General features: G+C 45.1%; 1 protein-coding gene across 22 annotated transcripts in view; it reads right to left on the bottom strand.

Annotated features, from left to right (window-relative positions):
• The window catches only part of ADGRL3 (adhesion G protein-coupled receptor L3), a 574,776-nt gene that overhangs the window by 423,526 nt on the left and 128,173 nt on the right, over positions 1-23,077 (bottom strand). For all 22 annotated transcript variants that reach the window (XM_082206024.1, XM_082206018.1, XM_082206034.1 and 19 more), the window contains exon 2: positions 17,018-17,083. The gene's annotated coding sequence lies outside the window, so the exon portion shown is untranslated. The remainder of the gene's footprint in view (positions 1-17,017; positions 17,084-23,077) is intronic.

The following is a 23,077-nucleotide window of genomic DNA, read 5'->3' as shown; positions in this document are numbered from 1 at the left end:
GGCCTTTAGATTAGGGTTGTCATATTTCAAAAAGTGAAAATTCAGACACAAAAGTTATTGGGCTAAGTTGTTGATCTTTATCTGCTAAATCTCTAAATAAATGAATATTTGTAAGCAATTTTTTAGGAAATTTCACCCCAAAAAACTTACATTTCCAATATGGCAGGGCCATTTTCAATGGGCGAATCCCGGCTATGTCTGGGAAATTGTAGCCGTATGGCAGCCCTGCTTTAGAGGGAATTCACAGACATGGAATAGTCGGGCAGCTGTTGCTGTGGCATTCCTATCTTTGTTTACTTTATTTTATCCCTATTTTGCATTTACTAGCTACATGATATCCCTAGGTTACATTCTCTCTAAGCCTCAAGTTATATACTACATGAAGTAGGTCTCTACATTGTGGAGCATTTTTACAAATCTGCCATGCAGATGGCTCAACACTGGGAGGAAAATTGAATTCCTGTGACCCATGTGCGTGGGGTAAATAGCAATATAATTGGCTGGGTGCTTGGATTCAGAACGCAGGGCTAAAGTCACTCTCCAGCCCCCAGTAGCAGAGTTTAAACTCACAAAAGTCAAGCAGCAGTATGGTGTTAGGAATATAGGTTGTTAGACCCTTTTATCCCATTTAGTTCACTTGCAGATAGTACTACCGTATTTTTCCATGTATAAGACGAACTGTGATGGCCTGGGATTCAGACTCGGAGGCTGAACATGAGGAATCGCAGCCTGCACAGGAGTCCTCGCCTCCAAAACCAGCTGAGCCGGGGCTGGGGCTTGAGCCTGAAGGGTCCTCACCTGTGCTGGATCCTCAGATGCAGGCACCAAATGAGTCTGCTCTGGCTCCTGAGGTGATGGAGGACCCATTGCCTGCAGGTGCTCCACTCTCAGCCCCATCAAGGGAAGCTGAGGTTGCCTCTGGGTCCGGTAACCCTCCAGCCTCTCCTGAGCTGCAGAGGCTCAGGGCAGAGAGGCGGAGGGAACTAAGTTCTCGCAGGAGGAGTGCTTGCCTCCAGGCTAGGAGAGGCGAGTCACCTGTGGACCGGGGCCGCCCTATGCCTCAGAGGAGAAAAAGGCCAGTCAGCCCAGTCCCAGATTGCGGGAGCAACATTGTTGGTAGCCTGTTCCTGTCTGCACCCTGTCCTGCTCTTCTGCCAGAGTTCCTGGTCTCACCCGACTCCCTGCCTTGGACCCAGCTTCAGCCTTGACGGACAGCCTCCATACAGCACCATCGACCTCGGAGTGGACTCGGACCTCACCGCACGGTTAACCCTCGGGAGCAGCACACGAACTTTTTTCTGATTTTTTTGTGATAAATTGAGGGTTGTCTTATACATGGGTTAATATGCTAAGTAAGTGAGGGCTGGTGCTGTGGTGGTAGCAGGGAAATGTCAGAGAGGGGGCTGCTTACCTGCTCTTCCCAGCTTAGGAAGAGTATTTGGTGAGTGTCAGTATGCGGTGTATTATGGCACCAGTTCCACCAGCCAGAGCAGGGAATCGTCTAAAGGCTGCTCAACAGCTCAGCGAACTTACAAAAGCAGCTCAACAACTATAGAGGGCTCCTGAAAATTGGGGTTGTCTTATACATGTGGTTGTGTTATACATGGAAAAATACGGTACTTTCTTTCCAGCCTTCTTGCAATGAACAGACTACACACTGTTAAGTAAGTTTAAAATGCTTTACTTACAGAACACTCCAAAGGTCAGATTCATGTATATATCCACACAGCAACATGGAGAACACAGGCAGAATACTTTTGGGTAAAAAATACAGAAAGATTTCTTCAAACACATGTTCTAAGCTTGGAGCAAAGCTTAGCTACATCTTCCTCGCTCAGTTACATGGCACGGAGAGAGACAGGAACAACAAGAGAAGCAGTTTCACTTCCTCCCTCACAGAGGTGAGGGTGTGTGACCTAGCTGAGTCTATGAATCTAACTCTGTGCTCTTAACCCCTTCATGCACTAACTAGCACTCATGCATAGTTATGTTTAACTGCAATCTCTCCCCCCCCCATGAAATGCGCACTCCATCCAGTACTCATTTGCTAGGTCCCTCATACAATCTCTGTATCCCAATTTTTAAAGGGGGAAAAAAGAATGTTGCTCATTTCTAAGCTGAAACCACAGATCAAATATATGAGCAAGCCTTCTGCCCACAGATACAACTCTTTTACTCCTCCTTATCCACTGCAAGCAATCAAAGCAGGAAGTGTCCAATTAAATTTCCTGTTTCATACAAACTGGGGAAGTGTGGTTATAAGCTTCAGAACAAGCCAACCATGATGCAAAATGGGTTTGATATTCTGGCTTGTCCAAAAGCTAATAACCTCCATTTCCTAGGTCAGATGAAACAGAAAACAGTGGTTAATTAGAGGCTTCCTTACAGTGCTGAGGAAGGAGCAAAGGAGCTGTGTGCACAGGAAGAAGGTTTGCACATATTAAGCTGCGATATATTCTTCCACGCATGCATTTTAACAAATGTATAGCACTTAATTTTTTCCCCTTTTTACAATTCATGAAACATTATGTAGACAAATTCCAATTATGATATTAACTTTAAAAACGATGCTTTTAAGTGGAACAGAAAAGTAATTAATAGTCAAATGCCCAGTCATAGGCTCTGAAGGTAAGCTTGCTAATTAAACACATTTTGCAAAGGCATTACTAATGAATGCCTGGATTCTTGCATTTTTTCTTATTATTCAGTTTCTGCAATGCCATACATTGGTGACCTGGCAACCATGTCTGGAATATACAGAAGATGAGACAGGGCCACACCAAGCCCATCACTGATGTCTAAAAGGTAAAGGTACCCCTGCCCGTACGGGCCAGTCGTGTCCGACTCTAGGGTTGTGCGCTCATCTAACTCTAGAGGCCGGGAGCCAGCGCTGTCCGCAGACACTTCCGGGTCACGTGGCCAGCGTCACGAAGCTGCTCTGGCGAACCGGCACCAGAGCAGCACACGGAAACGCCGTTTACCTTCCCGCTATAAAGCAGTACCTATTTATCTACTTGCACTTAGGGGTGCTTTCGAACTGCTAGGTTGGCAGGCGCTGGGACCGAGCAACGGGAGCTCACCCTGCCGCGGGGATTCGAACCGCCGACCATGCGATCGGCAAGTCCTAGGCGCTGAGGTTTTACCCACAGCGCCACCGCATTACTGATGTCTACTTCGGAGTAAATATTTCACAGCACTCGAAGCAGTGCAGGATGGCTGGTCTACCCACTATTTCGTTTCCTGTGTTGCCTGTGTTGTAATACCACTCTGGAGCATTGTGGGAAATAAAATTGTGGCAACATCCAGCCATCCATTGCTGCTTCTGCTATCTGCCACCACTCCCAGGTAAGCCCATCACAGCCCATCAGACAACACATTGCCCTCTCAGAACACAGAGACAGCTCAGAGAGAAAGAACTGAGTGCACACTGCCCAATATTCTTGAAAAGGCAGTCCAGAGTGTGGAAGCGACTGAAAAAGGAATGAAAATCTAACTGCAAAAGTAAGACACAAGTTACCTTTAGGGCACCGCGATGTAGTAAATCTAGAACTGAGCCAAGTAATTTGTGTAGGCCATCATCATCATTGGTGTTAGGGGAGGGGTACCTCTGGTAGTACCTACCTCTGGTGGTCCTTCTGGAGGTACTTTGACCAGCTTTGGTCCCCACCCTACACTCAGCTCTCACCTGTGGCTCCTAAAAGCTGTCAGCATGCAACAGCGGCCACATCCCAGAAGCAGCTTCGACTGGCCAGCTAAACCAGGTGAGGCTAGCCGATGAGTCTTAAGCCCTCTGAGAGGTAGGGACTTCCCCTGAATGTGAAGACAGGATCTGGCGGATTGAGCAGATGAGACCGATAGTGGTCAAGAAGGCAGTTTCTGCATGTGCTGTGGAGAGAAATGAGGGGCAGATAGGGCTTGTCAGCCTGGGAAGGTAGGCCATCTAGGAGAAGGAAAGCTCTGGTCCTAAACCTCCACTGTCTTGCAGGATATCTTTGGGAGAAGAAAAGACGGAGGAGTAAATCCTCTACAAATCTAGAGGAGAGTGCCTAAGGCGGATGTACACCAGCAACTCCTGCAGCCAAGCTGGAGCCAAATATTGCTCTGCTTTCCTTTGGACCATATCAGAGAGGCTGAGAGTGAGGGTCTTGTTGTCTGGGCAGAGCAGGACCTCCATACACAGGGCCCAGGCTTGCACCCCAGGGAGGTCACCTTGGTGGTTTGACTTCACCCTCACGGGTGCACTCCCTTGTCTCTTGAGACAGACGGGTAGTTATTATTCTTAACGGCAAGTATCTTAACTCAGAATTGGGTTTGTACTTCATATGGGATGCAAACTACCAGGTGTGGTCTTTCATTCGCATAGGTAAAGGTAAAGGGACCCCTGACCATTAGGTCCAGTCGTGGCCGACTCTGGGGTTGCGGCGCTCATCTCGCTTTGTTGGCCGAAGGAGCCGGTCATGTGGCCAGCAGGACTAAGCCGTTTCTGGTGAACCAGAGCAGCGCACAGAAACGCCGTTTACCTTCCCACCGGAGTGGTACCTATTTATCTACTTGCACTTTGACGTGCTTTCGAACTGCTAGGTTGGCAGGAGCAGGGACCAAGCAACGGGAGCTCACCCTGTTGCGGGCATTCGAACCACCGACCATCTGATTGGCAAGCCCTAGGCTCTGTGGTTTAACCCACAGCGCCACCCGCGTCCCTATTCATCTGCATACAAGGCTTCTAAAACTGCCCCCTTCCAGTATCCCCTCATGCCTCCAAAATGCTTTCCCAAGGTTGCAGACCTCTCTGAAAGTGAAACCTAATGGAGACAAGGCACTGCTGACAGAAGAAAACATTGGCTCGCTCCTTCAAGTATGCCTGACAAACATGCAAAGGTAGGGAATGGATCCCAGACTTTACGAACAAGGGCGTCTTAAAGTTATTTTTATAATTGAGATGCCATCTCTTGCACCCCCAACGACCTGATCTTTGGATTGTTATTACAGTGTGCATTGAGACATTTAATCTTCTTGACAAACCAATGAGAAAACTGTAGCGATGCTAAGGATTCCGACGGCATCCCTGAATGTCCCAAATTCCTCCCCTGCGAAAAATCCAATCGCAATGCCGGAGCCTTACAAGAAAAGTAATCTCGCTGACCTCAGAAGGATTATTAACAAGTTTTTCATGTGGATTGCAGACGTGGTTGGTGCTATTTATAGTAACAACTGGAAACCCAACTCCAGCTAAGGAGGAAATTAAGTCATGCCGCCATGCCTCAATTAGGAGCGGGCTTGGCAAGGTATCCCAATGCACTTGGTGAATATTTTATGCATCAGGAAAACGGAATAGAATTTATCATTGAAACTCAACATTTCTCAGAGTAACCCTAGAAGATGCCGTAAGACCAAGCAGGACTCTGCACAGCTCCTGCAGAGAGGGATTCACATTCTGAAAACACAAACGCAGACTCGTTTTACCCGGCTGAGAAACAATCGCTTTAATGGATTATTTTGTCGGAAATTTCTCTCAATATCTTTGCTTAGGAATGTTTATGTACAGTTTCGGGGGATATATTTACATTTCCACCATATGTCTATTGATATCCTGCAGCTGCCTCTGTAATTTACATTTAAACGCTAAACTTTGCCACACATAATCATTTCACTATTCCAGTAATTGCATGCTTCTAAATCCCTCAAGTATCTTAAATAAATGTTAAAATTAGATTGGGGGGGTGTTTCACCCTCCCAAGTTATAAGAGCAGCAAAGGACTCGTAAATGTTCATCATTGTATACATATATAAATAATTATTGATTTGGTATTGACCCGAATTATCATCTGCTATAATGCTGGGTATAGATTGAGCAGGATTTGTTTCGCTTAAGCCATATGTATGAGTTGCTTAAGAAGATCAAATCTATCCATTCTGAAGGAAATCAGCCCTGAATGCTCACTGGAAGGACAGATCCTGAAGCTGAGGCTCCAATACTTTGGCCACCTCATGAGAAGACTCCCTGGAAAAGTCCCTGATGTTGGGAAAGATGGAGGGCACAAGGAGAAGGGGACAATGGAGGGTGAGATGGTTGGACAGTGTTCTCCAAGCTACCAGCATGAGTTTGACCAAACTGTGGGAGACAGTGGAAGACACGAGGGCCTGGCGTGTTCTGGTCCATGGGATCATGAAGAGTTGGACACGACTAAACAACAACAAGAATGAGTTGCTTGCGCTGGCTCAAAGGGGTGGGGTGGATGTGGGGAGATATAGCTTAAGCATCCACTCTTATAGTCAGGAAACCCCCGCCATCTTTGTTATTTTGCGGACTCTCATTTTGCTTCACCAAACCCTTCAAGATACAAGAGCCCCACAAACGAACATCGCATGCTTGCCATATTTTACGGCTCCAGATAAAGGCTACCCCAAATCACTTGTGTACAAATCAAAGCCAAGATGTGACGGAGACATCCGTGCACAAACTACAGGGATTCTATTTCAGCTCTTCCATTCGTGCTAATTTCCTCTTTATTAAAATTCAAGCCTTTTGGAGCCTAGAAGCAAAATTGTCATATGTAGGCCGGGATAATGCTTTTGCTGTCAAAGAAGTCTGCGTGAAACTCAAGCACGTGCAGTTCCAGAAGATTTGCACGGCTCGAGAGCCACCGATGAGCTGAGAGGAACCTGCAAAAAAGTCAACCTGCCTGCTGAGGTATTCAAAAACAAAACAAAACCGAAACCCCAGCTCTTGGAAGGCAAGTCACTAGCATACTTGCAAAGGAGACAGAAGCCTTTGCTTACTGGCTCCTTGAAGCCAGAAGAGTTTTTTTTTAAACATCTCACCAACTAGGTTTCTTTGTCAGGCGTAAACCTCATGCTCTTCATTTTGAAGGAACTCCTCATCACAACTTCTGTACAGAAGATTTTGCATAGCAAATAAACCAGTAAGGGAGATGGGTGTCTTGTGTGCAGATTTACAGCAGCCAATAAGTTGATGGTTTTAAGGAATGTAAAGATACCTTTCGGGAAGTTGATATGAAGGAGGGATAGGTTTATTATTATCTTCCCAACCTACATGGCAAATATTTCTCTAGAGATTTGGCCTTGGTTATTGAAGCCTCGCCATGTTGACACGTTGATTCATCCTTACAGGTGTGACTGTCAAGCAAAAAGCTTTTTATTCACTGTGACCGTCTATACCAGATCAGAGGCATTTTTTGGTGTTTTTTGTTTATTTGGTTTTATTACATACCGTATTTTTCGCTCTATAAGACACACCAGACCACAAGACGCTCCTAGTTTTTGGTGGAGGAAAACAAGGGAAAAAAATTCTGAATCTCAGAAGCCAGAACAGCAAGAGGGATCGCTGTGCAGTGAAAGCAACAATCCCTCTTGCTGTTCTGGCTTCTGGGATAGCTGCGCAGCCTGCATTCGCTCCATAAGACGCACACACATTTCCCCTTACTTTTTAGGAGGGAAAAAGTGAGTCTTATGGAGCAAAAAATACAGTATTTTGTATTCCCATCTTGTATTTTTCTGTTGTGAACCTTCAGATGAAGGGTGGGATACAAATTTAATAAACGATGATTATTATTATGATGATGGTGTTAACTCATCACATCAAAGTGCATGAGTTAAAAGTTCAAATCATGGAGATTCTTTGAAATGGGTAAGGAGGCAGCTATAATCAGCTGTCTGCTGGCCACACTGAATGCCCCTTGGTGGGTCCTCTCGTTTCCTCTGTGACAAAAGGTGCAGACTGGCTGGGCAAAGCCTTGGGGTAGACTACAAGGGGAATTCTGCGCTCTGTGTGGGGCTACCTTGGAAGGTGACCCAGAAACTACAACTAATCCAGAATGCGGCCGCTAGACTGGTGACTGGGAGCGGCCGCCAAGACCACATAACACTGGTCTTGAAAGACCTACACTGGTTCCAGGACGTTTCTGAACACAATTCAAAGTGTTGGTGCTGACCTTTAAAGCCCTAAACGGCCTCGGTCCAGTATATCTGAAGGAGCGTCTCCACCCCCATCGTTCAGCCCGGACACTGAGGTCCAGCGCTGAGGGCCTTCTGGCGGTTCCCTCCCTGTGAGAAGCAAAGTTACAGGGAACCAGGCAGAGGGCCTTCTCAGTGGTGGCGCCCGCCCTGTGGAATTCCCTCCCATCATATGTCAAGGAAATAAACAACTATCTGATGTTTATAAGACATCTGAAGGCAGCCCTGTTCAGGGAAGTTTTTAATGACTGATGTTTTAATGTATTTTTAATCTCTTGTTGGAAACCCTACCAGATGGGTGGGGTATAAGTAATAAATTATTATTATTATTATTATTATTATTATTATTATTATTATTATTATTATTATTATTGTTATTATTACTACTACTACTCCTCTGATCTACTCCTAGACCATAAATTGAGGCCTCCATCCAGCGTTTCCTTTGCTTGTGTTTGGAGCAGAGGTCCCTGAAGAGGTGTAAGATTATGAGCCAATGGGGTCAGGGAAGCTGAAACAGAGCCAAACCACTGTTTGAGGTACCAACATTGAACCCCATCTTATTTAATGAAAAATGTAAAATTTGTAAATAATTGATTTGCGTGCTGCTATTGGCCAGGACTCGACTGGACACGAGCACCCCACCTACCGTGTCCTTCTGACGTTCTGCTCCACATTTTGTTATCCTCAAACCTCCAGTCAGCTGGAATATGGGAGGGGGCTTTTTCACTCATGCGAACCCACCAGACTGTGGAGCCCCAGGACTGGCTCTCTCTTTGTTGACTTTTTAGCATTCTGTTCCTTTTCATCAGGTCTTCGCGCTGATTTGGGTTATTTCCCCAGCTTTCTAGGAGTCATGCTTTAGCTGACTTCGTTGTTTTTTTAAGAAAACTGTTTCATTTTGTATTTATTTGATGCAGCTTTCCATTCAGCAAAAACAAACTAACAAACAAAGGTTCTGAGGGTGATTTATAAATATCAGTATATAAGACAAGACACAACACAAAAGGAAAAGGGACTGGGAGGGATGAGGGGGGAAGCAAACTCAGGCACTAATTTTTAGTTTGAGGAGAGGAGGAACCAAAAGTTGAGGTCCTCTCAGCTAAGCTGACATCAAAGCCTGCAATTCCATCTCTTCCCCTACAGATTTTATTGCGCTATGTTTTCACTTGCAATTCTGGGCTACTTTGGGGCCAAAAGGCAAGATGGAAATGATTTCATGAATGAATGAATGAATCAGGGCAGATGGGAGATGTTGCAAACTCCGGTTTTGTTTAAACCTTCCAAAAGAGCAGTTTTCATGTAAGTTTTTCCCAATGACTCTTTCTGGAATCAAAGTATGAAATCAAATATTTTTGCTGACAGTTTTTAACATAGTCCTTTTATATTGTGGAGTTTTTATATATTGTTTGTTTTGATTTGATTCATTGTAATTTAAAATTGCTCTAAGCCACCCTGAGAACATGTTGAAGGACAAGATATGAACCAATCCAACACAACAGCCAAATGTAGCTCTACTTTTCATTTAATGCCAGTACCAGCCATCTTGGTTTTTGAAACTGAAATCACTAAAATCAAGCACACAATTTGTGAAGCTTTCGGAACACACAAGCCGCATATGCAACATGTGCAAAACATGGTTTCTCCCTCCCTCCAGCTTTACGTTTACAAAAGAGCTATAAATAATAATTGACTTTCAAAATTAATTTTCCCAGTCACATCAGTGGAAGAATCACTTCTCACCGGGGATTCCATAAGCAAGCAACTTATAAGGTTCTCCACTAATAGAGTTAGTTGTAATGTAAACACTTATGGCATTAGACAAGCCTTTCTGATTTGCATTTCATGCTGATCCTACCATGCCCCAGTCAAAGCGCCACAAGATTCATGTTCATTAAAATAAACAAAATTCAGTAAACAAATGCTTTGGCTAAATGGTGCCTTCAGTACACTGAGAACAAGAATGCAATTAGCTGGAGTGTTTACGAAATTTTAATCCAGGGGACTGGGCTCTCAAATTGCTGTTTACATTTGTTTAGCTGCTTCCATTGCCAAGAATAAGTAATTTTGTAAAGCTTGGAGGCGTCACATACAGCAGAGACGCTAAGTGTTCCGCTGCACATCTGAATAAGCCCAAACAGCTCACTTTCCTCTCAGATGTCACAGGTTGGCACCGTACTCTCTGTTGCATGCTTTCCGCATTATATGCATTCAAATCCATCCACAATGGACTCAAAATATAATAGGGCATGATCCTCAAAACATGATTTTTCAACTTTGATTTACTCAGCCAGAGGCCCCTGCTATTTGCACGGGAACAGCGCACATTTAAGGGAAAATGCGGAACATTTCTAAACAGTGTTTTGAAAAGGAGCAAAATAGAAACAGAAGTTTGAAATACAATTTGAGTGGGAATTCTTCAAATATACAGTGGTACCTTGAGTTACAAATGCTTTGGGTTACAGACTCCGCTAACCCAGAAGCAGTACCTCGGGTTAAGAACTTTGCCTCAGGATGAAAACAGAAATTGCGCACCGGCGGCATGGCGGCAGCGGGAGGCCCTATTAGCTAAAGTGGTACCTCAGGTTAAGAACGGTTCCAGGTTAAGAACGGACCTCCGGAACGAAGTAAGTTCATAACCAGAGGTACCACTGTACTTCTATTTTGCCCTTATCCAGTTTATCCTCTCTGATACACTGCCGTCCAGTTTATCATGCTCACAATTATGCAGTCAAGCATGAAAACAAAGTGTTTCTTTAGCACCACACTTTCATCACAACCCTCTCTTGTTCCATGCTAGGGAAGCTACGATTCACAATCTCTGCATGTTGAATCAACCCAGAAATCAAGGAACCTCCTTGGTTGGATGGAAGCCCCTGTGCTCCCTTCCCTGCCAAAATTCCAGAGCCGATCACAGCATCTGGGGTGGCCTCTGCAACGCATTCCTGGCATGCTCAAACAGACCAAGCATGGCTGATCTCCCTGTGCGTGCCAGAAACCCTGTGAGACAGCAAGGGAGCACTGTTTTCACAGATCTCATGCAGTATTGCTGGGCTTTGTGCTTAGGATGCTCGTCCCAGTGATGGCCCTGTTGTGTCTTAGAACTCTGGATCCCCTGCCTCCAACATCCAGTGTCTAAACAAGGCAGATTTTTACCACCTCTTTTTATGCTTGAGACCACAAACACGCATTGTGGTGATCTAGTGCGGTCCAAGGATGTTCCTAGGCTTTGCTAGGCTCCCTTTCTGCATGGGATTATATTTGCCTGTTGTAGAATTATTCAGCTGCAGCTTATTAGTTCTGCAGTGTTCATAGACACACATCAGACATCTCTGTTTTCACCAGACGGTTGTCATCGAGCTTCCTAGCGGCCAAATGTCAAGAATCTACTTGCACTGCTTCCTCCAAAAAGAAAAGAGCTACCACATATCATTATATTTAAAGTAATGATTATGAAAAGTAATTAAATTGTTAGATTTTTCAACGCAAACTATTTTCAAAAGTCTAAAACAAACCCTCCGTTAATGAGCGAGATTTCCTAGAAGATGCAAGAACTCTGTAACTATTTCAATTATTTAACTGTCTGCATCAAAATCTATATGGCGCGGAAGACCGTGTGTGACAGCAGCACTTAGAGAATATAAAAACCCTACAAGTTTTCAGAAATATTAACTATCATGTCAAGCTTAATATAGCTTAGAGTGAGATTTAAACCCTTTAGAAGTATCAACAGCTCCTACCTCTAGATTATTAAATATGAGAGCAAGAGAAGGGAATTGGATTATAATAACATGAAGCTATTTGAGATGATAGCTTTGGGAATGTGTTATTTTCACTGCAGGCCAAATGAAAGACGCAATGCTAAAGATGAATGAAATATGAATTATTCCAACTGGAAGTGGAATTTAACTTACAAAATATTCTTGAAGGACAATTGAGACAAGTGCTGCAACTAAGACACACAATTCAACAGGGCATACTTTGAGGGAACATGAGGGTTAATTAACGAGTTAAACGAAATAAAGTAATTTCTGCAATTGAAACGCAAAGGATGGTTGTAACCTCTCTATACCTGCAACGGTGGAAATAAACAACTGGCAGAATATAAAGCATGAATGTGATGGATTATCTTCCTCCCCAACCCCGCCCTCAAGGAACAGAAGCTCAGGTACTGGAGAGGGAGAGGTAAGTGGAATGCTCACTCACGCTTGAAAGAGATTTTCTAAACCCAAAATGGGTGTCTGGTGTTCTTCTAAGCACAGTATTGGCCACAACTTTCAGAGCTTCAAACAGAGATCTAATACCACACAGAGCAAAGGATTTCATTTGTTTATTCATGGAATTTATAGACCACTTAAATCATAATTAGCATTTCTAAGCTGTGTGCATAAAAATAAACCATGCAGAGAAAAATAAAATAAAATTCTATCATAAACCTGAAGACAAAATCCCCCAAAACCTACCGGAACAAGAAAGTATTTTCCATATGCCTGAAGTTCAGCAAGGAGTTTGCATGTTTAATCTCCGTTGGCAGGGAATTCTACAGGCTACACGAAATGCATGGCTTCTTGAAGATACGAGACATCCGTCTGTGCCGGGGGGACCACCAACAGAGACCTCCCCTCCCCCTGGGACCTCAGAGTTGTTAAGAGCCTTGTAAGTTGATGCAAGAACCTAGAACCTGGTCTCATAGCATATGGGCAGCCAGGACAAGCTTTTGAGCACCAGAGGGGTGTGCTGGCAATAATCTGTCTCTATTAACACTCTAGCTGCGGCATTCTGCACCAGCTGGAACCTCCGGACCAAGCACCCTGTCAGTGGGATCCAGGACAGCTCCAAATATGTGTGGTTCTTTCATTCCCATTTTAAAGCTACACTTCAGATATGCAGTAGTCAAAAGTGACCCAGATCACTCTACCAGGTCAACTCTTCAGGGCCTGCCAAGTTCATATAGGATGCCCCCATGGGGACAATGTGCTGTGCTCCACTCACAGTATGCCTCAGTCTCAGTCAGTTTTATTGCACATAGCCAAAGGCTGCCGCAATGTACACAGAATTATTTGACAATTAAAAGAAAATATACTGAATTGGTAAAAAAAGACTTAAAACATTTATATTATTAAAACATTACATACTCTAAACAAAGCTATAAAAGTACCCCAATGTACAAATAAAAACATTAAACGATAAAATTCATAAGCATGTATGTCTTGATTAACGGAACAGGAAGGTGGAGGAAATATAGAGAGATTTGGCCTCAGTAAGAATGTGCTGTGTCTGATGCTGAGTTACCTGCAAGCAGGTATGGAAGGGCGCTGGATTGCAACGAAGAATCTACCCCACTTCTGTCCTAGGTTGGGACCATAGGTAATGGTCTGCCTCCATTGCTCTTTTTATTAGGATGTTGTTGTTGTTGAGGGGGAGGAGGGGGAGATGGAATAGTACTAGTAGAAGTACCACCACCACCCATCCTTCATCTAAGGTGGTCAGGATGCATCCTTCTTCCTCCTGCCCTCTTTATCCTTACAACTCTAAGCTAGCTGGAACCACAAAGCTGCTGTTCACTGAGCTTCAGGGTTTTCATGGTGCTTTTCATGGCTTCGGTTTTATACGGCTCTTAAACCATCTCCTGGATACCAAAGGATGGAGAGGAAGTCCATAAATATGTCAGCCTGAGCAAATAGAATTCATAGTCACAAGCTGTGGTGGCCACTACATTACAGAGTTTTAAAAGAGGATTAGACACATTCATGGAGGGCAGAGGTGTCAATCACAGGATATTAGGCATGCGGCCAAAATGGCATAGTGGATAGAGTATTGGACTAGGACCTGAGAAACCAGGGTGTGAATCCCCACTTGGTCCTGAAGCTCGCTGGGTGACCTTGGGCCAGCCATGGCCTCTCAGCCTAAACCCACCTCACAGGGTTGTTGTGGGAATTAAATGACGAGGGGGAGACCCCTGTATGCCACCTTGCGCTCCTTGGATAATACAGGTGGGGTATAAATGTAATAATAATAATAAAATAAAATAAATGGCGTGGGCACTGCACTTCTGAATACCGATTGCCAGGAGGCGGCTGTTGACTTTATGTTTTGCTTGAGGCCGTGCCAGAGGCATCGGGATGGTCCAGCATAGCTCCTCTTAAAAGGTAATGGTGAAGGGACCCCTAACCATTAGGTCCAGTCATGACCGACTCTGGGGTTGTGGCGCTCATCTCGCTTTACTGGCCGAAGGAGCCGGCGTACAGCTTCCAGGTCATGTGGCCAGGAGGACAAAGCCGCTTCTGGCGAACCAGAGCAGCACACGGAAACGTCGTTTACTTTCCCGCCAGAGTGGTACCTATTTATCTACCTGCACCTTGACGTGCTTTCGAACTGCTAGGTTGGCAGGAGCTGGGACAGAGAGACAGGAGCTCACCCCATTGCGGGGATTAGAACCGTCGACCTTCTGATCGGCAAGTCCTAGGCTCTGTGGTTTAACCCCAGCACCATCCGCGTCCCAACAGCTCCTCTTACGTTCTGTAAAATGAGTGTTTTAGGGGAAAACACAAGTACTGCAGCTGCGTACGTGTGTGTTGATTTGGATCAAGGAGTGAGGAGCATGCACTTCTGTCCAGAAGTTAAGCCCAGGAGCATGTTGCAGGGATAAGGTTCCATCCCTGGCTCCTCTGGGTCAGGCTGGGAAAAACTACCAGTCTGTGTAGACAATAGTGAGCTAGATGGACAATGGCTGGACACCGAGGAATGTGAGGCCAACCTTATCTGCTTTTTTGATAGATCTACTAGTCAGGTTGATCATGGGAATGCCATGAACATAGTATAACTTTGTTCTTCAAAGAAGCATCTGGCAAGATGGTGCTGGAGGACTTCTCCTTTCACCCCTTTCACCTCTGGGATGCCCTAAGGTCCTGTTCTGTTTAGCATCTACCTGAAACTGCTGAGTGACATAATCCAGAGGTTTGCCCTGAAATGTCATCAGTACGCAGAAGACACTCATTTCCTGTCCCACAGAGGCTGCTAAAATTCTGAACAGGTGCCTGGAACTGGAATGGGGTTGATTGAAAGTGAACAAGCTTAATCCAGTTTGGAGAGAAATGCTGTAAGTGGGTGAGAGAACTGGGGAGGACCAGGTGTCCAGAGGTGCTTTATACCACCTTAGGTGACCTTGTCTGGAGAGGCACTACAGTGGTACCTTGGGTTAAGAATTTAATTTGTTCTGGAGGTCCTTTCTTATCCTGCAACTGTTCTTAACTTGAGGTACCAATTTAGCTAATGGGGCCTCCCACCGCCGCCGCACGATTTCTGTTCTCATCCTGAAGCAGTTCTTAACCTGAGGTACTATTTCTGGGTTAGCGGAGTCTGTACGCTGAAGCACCTGTAACCGGAGGTACCACTGTAGTGACATCCAGGCTAAGCAAATATAACACACTCTAAAGTGGTACAAAAAGTGACACACACACTCTCTCTCTCACCTGGATCTGGTGACAAGTGCATGTCTGGGCCCAATTCAAAGTCCTGGTGATTACCTTTGAGACCCAGCACAGATTGGTGCAAGGTTCCCTGAAGAACCACCCGCATCCATATAAGCCTTAAAATCTGATTCTGAAAGCCTGCTGAGTTGCCCACATCCTAAGATGTGGTTTGGCAGCAGTGAGTGTGTAAATAATAATACCAACAATAAGAAAATTTTATTTGTACCCCGCCCTCCCAGGCTGAGGGCGGCTAACATCATAAAACTAACACAGTATACAAAGGACATAAGCACATAAAAACAGGCAGTCAATTAATTAAAATACATCTTAAAATTAGTTCAGAGCACATTAAAATCTGGACAGATGGCAGTCCACGGGTAAAATTGAGGGGTCTTCATTGGTACTTAGCTGAATACAAACCAGCAGTGTGATGAGGCTGCTTAGAAGCAAGCTAGCCCTGCGTGTGTCCTGACTGCCTGTCCTCCTGATTCCGCCTGAGATTCCTATTCCAGGACTTTGGCACCTCCCTCTCTCCTCATCTCCTTCCTACTCATTGTCTTCCCCTGCCTCTCCTGGAATAGTCACCTCTGCATCCAGAAACCAGCCACAGCACTTATCTCTCTGCTCTCATTTCCTGAATCATGAAGATAGCTCAACCAGTACAGCGTGAGACCCCTAGATCTCAGGGTGGTGGGTTCAAGCCCCACATTGGATGGAAGATTCCTGCCTTGCAGGGGGTTCGACTAGGTGACTTCCAACTCTGCAGTTCTATGATTCTATGGCCAGCTCTACCACTTGCAGTTGTATTTGTCCATTGAGTTTTCTTGGACTGCAAGAAGATCAAACCTCTCCATTCGGAAGGAAATCAGCCCTGAGTGCTCACTGGAAGGACAGATCCTGAAGCTGAGGCTCCAAGACTTTGGCCACCTCAGGAGAAGAGAAGACTCCCTGGAAAAGACCCTGATGTTGGGGAAGATGGAGGGCACAAGGAGAAGGGGACGACAGAGGACGAGATGGTGGGACAGTGTTCTCGAAGCTACCAGCATGAGTTTGACCAAACTGCGGGAGGCATTGGAAGACAGGAGTGCCTGGCGTGCTCTGGTCCATGGGGTCACAAAGAGGTGGACACAACTAAATGACTAAACAACAACAACAACAACAAAATCACTTGCAGTCACCCAAAGGTCTCCTGCTCCCTGAAAAAGCTCCACCTATTTCCCTTTGGCAGCCCACGATGCCTGGAACTGCCTCCAGGAGTGGCTCTGTGCAACCACGTCTCTTATGCCCTTGAAGACCCTACCCAAAACTCACCTTTTCTGGGAAGCCTTTGAGTCACCCCCCCCAACTCCCTACTGTAACTTTGCCAAAGTGATGTTTGTATACAGTACAAAAATGCAGATTTTTCCAGGTATCTCTCGATATGTAAGCAAAAAGCATTGAAAAGAATTATGGTTGGATCTACAAGATGAAAACTATAAAATCAGTATAGGTAGTGCGATACAATTAAGTTCATGGCTTTCCAAAACTATTTCGCAGCAGTTAAATCCAGCTAGAATAAATGCTGTAATTACCTGAATTTGTTCTTCAGCTGCTAAAAATCCATATATCTTTTCTGCAGATTACCGAATTCAGCATTTCTGAGGAGGAAAGAGAGAAGAAATAATTATGCTTACACGCGCTAGTCTCCAAGAAATTATCACAAAGTATAGAGCAGTCTTTTCATGCTTGTCTGCAAAACAGCTGGGCCAACTGTATCATGTGCAATCATACTATATGCAAGGGTTTAATATGAACAATTGAGGCATGACAATGGGAGTTTCGTGAGCATTAGCTTTCCTACTGGGTCCGAGTGGGATGGAAAATGCATTCCTGGGTGCTGCTCTCTGTTGTCAACAGTCCCTTTGGGAGGGTAGAAGAGTTCATTGATGGTCAAGGCAGCCCAGTACAGCCCAAGAGAAGTGGCGGGCCTTGGGACCTTAAATTCTAGCAGTGCCCTGCGCAATGCCAAAATCTGGCTCACACACAAACCTCTCACCTTCTATTCTTCATCACAGTTGTGGCACCGGTCTACTACCTTTAGTATCACAAAATTGACATGAGAGCACTTGGACTAAAATTGTCAACCAAAAGCTTTATTTTTCTGGTTTATCACCACAACAGTTCCCAACACTGGACTTCAGTAAAGCAAACAATTTAATTAGACAGTGCCTATATGATATCGAGCGACAGAATAATCTGGCCACAGTAAGGAAAGTTTGTCCATGGTGTGATTATTTCCCACCTAGTCATTTTGATGCTTTGGCACCCTATTTGCAAAATTTAACCATTCCGAAATACAGGTGTGCTTTCACTCTCGCAAGATTGAATATACTGCCTTCGGCTGTACTTGAGGGTCGATTTCAAAAAATTCCACCGGGAAAACGGTTATGTCCCTGTGGAGATGGCAGTATTGAGTCAGTGGCTGATGTGCTTCTGGTCTGCACTCTTTATAAAGATTTGAGGAGTGAGGTGATTATCCCTCTATTATTATCTGTAATGAGTATGGGTTGCTCGTGCGTAAGTTGCCGCCTCTCCAGGCTTTGTTGCCTTGCTAAACCTTTCAGTCTGGACAGCCCTTCACTTCGTGGCTGCCTCAGTCACTGGCAGAATCCGTCAGTGGGCGTTTCTTAAATCTTTTCCAACATAAAAGTTCTTTGACACCCAGTCTCCTCCTACTCTCTCTGCGCGGAAGTCTTCTGCGCAGGGTGGGCGTGGGTAGCGGAGGACCTGTGCTCTCCCCGCTGGTGTCCGGTAAAGAGTCCTGGAGCCCTCTCGCCCATTCCCCCATCAGCCCCTCTATATCCCTGGTGTTGCGCTGATTTGCTTCCCCCTCTGTGGAGCTGCCTCTCTCCCTGCTGGGCCCTTCTCCAGCATCATCTGAGAGCCTTCCCTCCACCTCTTGCTCCGATGTCAGTTCCTGACATTATCCATTCCGGGTCCGTCAACCATTGCTACTGTGTCCTTTCTTTGAGCAGATCAAGATGATCAGGTGACCGCAAAAACAGCAAGGTTTTTAGCAGGTGCAACTGGAATAATATCTATTATTTGATTACTGATGTAACCCCCCCCCAAAAAAAATGTATTTTCTATAGCTGTTTTTACCTCTGTCTTCAGTACATTCTATTTTATTTTATTGCTACGGCCAGTGGCTGATGCAAATAAATATTCTTTCAACCTCAACCAACCTAGTTGTGGGACCCCCTGGAGCTCCCACAGGGCTCCACCCCCAGTGCGCCCCCCTTAACCTGCCTCTGCTAAAAGGCTTGCACACATATATGAACCAGGCCAGAGCGCCTTATTTGTGGTATTTTCAAATTTCTAGTCCCAGTGGACTAAATCTGGACTCACTAGCTCCCCCTTTTCATTCAGAATTTTACGAGATTCCGTTCCGTATCCAGAGCGCATTTCAGAAAGGGAGGAGGAAGATCTGCACGGAGGCGCATAGCGAAAGCTTTTAGCCTTTGTGAAAATTTTCAGATCATAAAATATTAAAAGCACCAGCAACTTAACCTCCAGCAAGAGTTACAAACAACTGCCTGCATCTCAGGATATGGATTATATCAACTGACCATTATAAAAACATTAGCGTCTACCATTATGGTCGTGTATCACAGTAGCGTACATGATGCCACATAACTGTCTAAAATGGTATATTGCGGCAGCACAATAAAAAGGCCTGACATTTAGCAGCACAGAGGCGGAGGATTTTTGCATAGCTCCGTGCAACTACTTGCGGGGTGGCAGGGAAGGAGGCAGAGGGAGAGAGACCGGTTGATTGGGTATGTGTTCCTGAAGAAAGCAGCACAGCTCCCAATCTAGGCTTTGCATGGTGTTAGCTGATAATGAATCAGGGGTAGATGGATTGCCTGTCCTCCTTTCAACACTTCTGTGTTACAAGAAAACAACAGCTCATTTCCCTAACCCTAGAATTACTTGGAACTCTTCCAAGGCCACTTTGCCCTCAGCGATTCGTGCTCTACTTCCATCTCTTCCTTCCTCAAAGGCTTAACTGCTTTCAGATTTGCTTTGTGGATGTACAAAGAGCTTAAAAGCTTGTTCTGACAGCAAGCCCTTTGGGTTCATCTCAAAACAAATTTACTTCTGTCAGAGGCAATGTAAAATATATTTTGCTGTAATTTAAAATAAATTTGTTACGGAAATTTTTTTTAGAGCAAATTTCTCCTCGGGTCCACAGAGCAAATTGCATTTTATTGAAAAGAATCCAAACTGCAATTTTGCAAAACAGAGACATTTGCGCTGGGAGATTTATTTTTTGAAAGAACTCTGCTGTATATGCACAGCCTTGCGGTAAGCACCAATCTACTTGTGTAAGACAACTTGGTCACTGATTCCTGTTGAATGGCATTTCTCGTAATTGTCCACGGTGCTTCCCTTGGCTCTGTTTCTTTTGTTTTGCACTATCCTGGAAATCCAGGAGTATCTCAAAATTCGAGCAGGGATAATTCACTTCCATTTCCAAGGAGCACAGGTGCTGAAAGCCAAATTGGCCAATGGGGGCAGCAATCTTTTCACACCCCAAGAGAGTCCCTGGGGGTGACATTACCTTATGATGAAGCATAGTACCCATGGGGCATTCTGTCCCAGATTGAAAGAAAACATCACTGGGAAACTGAGGATAGCCAAGTCGCTGTTTTTAGTTGCATCGGGGGGGGGTGGTCTTAAAAGGGGGTGCTGATAGCCTTGTCTTCAAGGTAAGCTCATTCTTAATAAAGATGCCTTTGATTGCGCCTGCCCTCTGAAGGACACAATATTCTTGCTCATAATTGCAAAAATTGCTCCCTATAATTTTTGGAGCAGTGTTGTGAGGCTAGCACAGAGAGAAACTAAAAGACCAAAATGCAAAATTCATTTTAAAAGCGGGGAGGGGAAAGATGAGGTGTTTGGATTTGATATTCCGCTTTATTACTCCCCTTAAGGAGTCTCAAAGCGGCTAACATTCTCCTTTCCCTTCCTCCCCCACAACAAACACTCTGTGAGGTGAGTGGGGCTGAGAGACTTCAGAAAAGCGTGACTGGCCCAAGGTCACCCAGCAGCTGCAAGTGGAGGAGCGGGGAAGCGAACCCAGTTCACCAGATTACGGGTCCACCGCACTTAACCACTACACCATGCTTGCTATGAGGTCCAAAATATTCCCTAAAACCCTTTTTGTGCCTTTGTGCTGCGTGGGATTGCGATTGTAGCAAATTGAGGATAACTTGGCAGCTGGCATGATGATGTGGTTTTTTTCCTGATGGTACACCCCACTGCCCACTTTTTCCTGGAGCAATGTGATGTCAAGGGGGGGGGGAGAATCTACCTCTCCCTGGAACTTCCCAATCTGGTTAGTGAGGGTGGGGGAGGAAGGAAGGAGTGGCTCAGTGCCATGCTGCCCATCAGCCAGGTGGAGCTGCCCACAGGAGCTTCCTTCAGCCCATATAGAGGCGTTGTTTTTTTTTTTAAAAAAAAAGAATCATGGCAAGAAAAATTGATGGACTATGCAGAACTGGCAAAACTGACATACAGTGGTATCTCTAGATACAAACAGGATCCGTTCCGGAGCCCCGTTCACATCTAGAAGCAAACGTAACTAGCGACAGCATGTCTGCGCACGCATGCGTCGCTTTTTGCCACTTTTGCGCATGCACGTGACATCATTTTGAGCGCTTGCGCATGCGCAAGTGGCGAAACCCGGAAGTAACGCGCTCCATTACTTCTGGGTTGCCGCAGAGCGCAACTCGAACGCGCTCAACTTGAAGCGTATTCAACCCGAGGTATGGCTGTATAAGCTACGGGACAAGGATAACTGTGACTTTAAAGATGAATGGGAAGCCTTTACAAAGTATTTGAAGACGCAACAAAGCGAACTGGACTCCTTGGCTGGTTTTGAATAAACATTCACAAACTTTTTATTGATAATAATCAGCTAAATAGTTTGAGGATCTATACAACTGTGTAACATGCAGAAAACAGCATTTTCAGAGAAATCAAAGACTGGAACTGAGGGAAGCCGGGGGCTGGGGGGTTGTGTGGGAGGGTGGGGGGAGGGAGGAAAAATGGGGGGGGATAAGGATGATATGTTTCTGGATAATATGTTTTAATTTTGAATTAAAAAAGTGTTTTAAAAAATAAAATAAAATAAAAAGATTGAGGATATCCCCCCACAAAGTTATGTTGCCACCTGCTAGCCTTGTGGCACTTCCATTGGCCACAGTATGGGATAATAATTTTATTTTATTTTTTAAAGGTGTGAGAGAAAGAAGGAAGGCCCTCGGACTTCACTGCCTTCCAGCCATGTGCCGCGGTGGGCAACTTCCTTGCTTTTTCCAGAAACAGGGCTTTCTTTCGTGTCAGTCAAGAAGGAATTGACATGGGCCAGCCTTGCAATTTCATTGCCTGGGGGTGGGGGGTTCGTTGCTTTGTCTGTTGCCTGCCATGTGCTAGTGGCAGTGAATTGCTTGCTTGTCGCTAAAGGGACTTCCCTGGATTTGGGGTGAGGGTGCCGGCCAGTGTGCTGTGTTTGTTAACACCGTGTTTACACGAGAGTCAGCGCTTGCTTGCTGCCCATTCCAAAGATCTAATTTGTCAGAGAGATGGCTGGAGAAATCTGCTATGCGCACACATGAAGGTGGGGAGGGCAGAGGGTGTGTGTGTGTGTGTGTGTGTGTGTGTGTAAGAGAGAGAAAGGAGGGGAGAGGAAATCAGGTATGCACCACTTTTTCCTTGCTACTAGAGAACAACAATGATGCTTGTAGTATCAGTTGACTTCTAAAAGCAAGTATGAGGTTGGATCTGGCCAGGGTTGGGGTATGGAGAGGCGCTGCACTGTCAGACATAGAATTTAAGAGACGACATAATTCTGGGCATGTTGGAAAGATAAAGGAGGTAAGTTTAATCCAGTCTGATAGTCTTCGAAGCTTCACGTCTTAACCTTTCTTCTTTGTCGCAACACAGACGTTTCTAACCTCGGGAGAGGAGGTAGAATTTATTCTTGCGGTTATCTTCAGATGTGTGCATTTTCTATTTATCTCTGAGTTATACGTTTCTCGGGTTATAAATATATAGACTCACAGGGCCTGAACTGGCAGTGGCTAACCGGGAAGGAAACCTTGGGGTCATAGCAGATAGCTCAAGGAAGATGTCAAGCCAGTGTGCAGCAGCTGTGAAAAAGGCGAATTTCGCGCTCGGAATCGTTAGGGAAGGAACTGAGAAGGAACAAAGCGGCTAATATCAGAATGCCATTATATGAATCTATGAGCCTCACGTCAAAATGGGACACCATGGAGCCGAAAAGGGCAGTGAAAATGATCAAGGGGGTGGAGCAACTCCCCAGTGTGGAAAGGTTAAGACATTTGCAGCTTTTTAGTTTAGATTAAAGGTGAGTAACAGGAGACGTGACAGAGGTGTATAAAATTAAAATTCTGCGCAGTGTGGAACAAGCGGGATGGATAAAACCTTTTCTCCCTCTCTCATAGCAGTAGAATTTGGGGACACCCGATGAAATGGAACGTCAGAAGATTCAGATAAAAGAAAAGTACTTCTTCACAGAGCACACGGTTAAATTATGGAACTTGCTCCCAAGGGAAGTAGAGACG

Source organism: Podarcis vaucheri (assembly GCF_965113315.1).
Source record: "Podarcis vaucheri genome assembly, chromosome: 17".
Taxonomy (NCBI): Eukaryota; Metazoa; Chordata; class Lepidosauria; order Squamata; family Lacertidae; genus Podarcis; species Podarcis vaucheri.
Note: the sequence above shows the minus strand (reverse complement) of the source record. Positions and strands in the feature narration are given on the sequence as shown.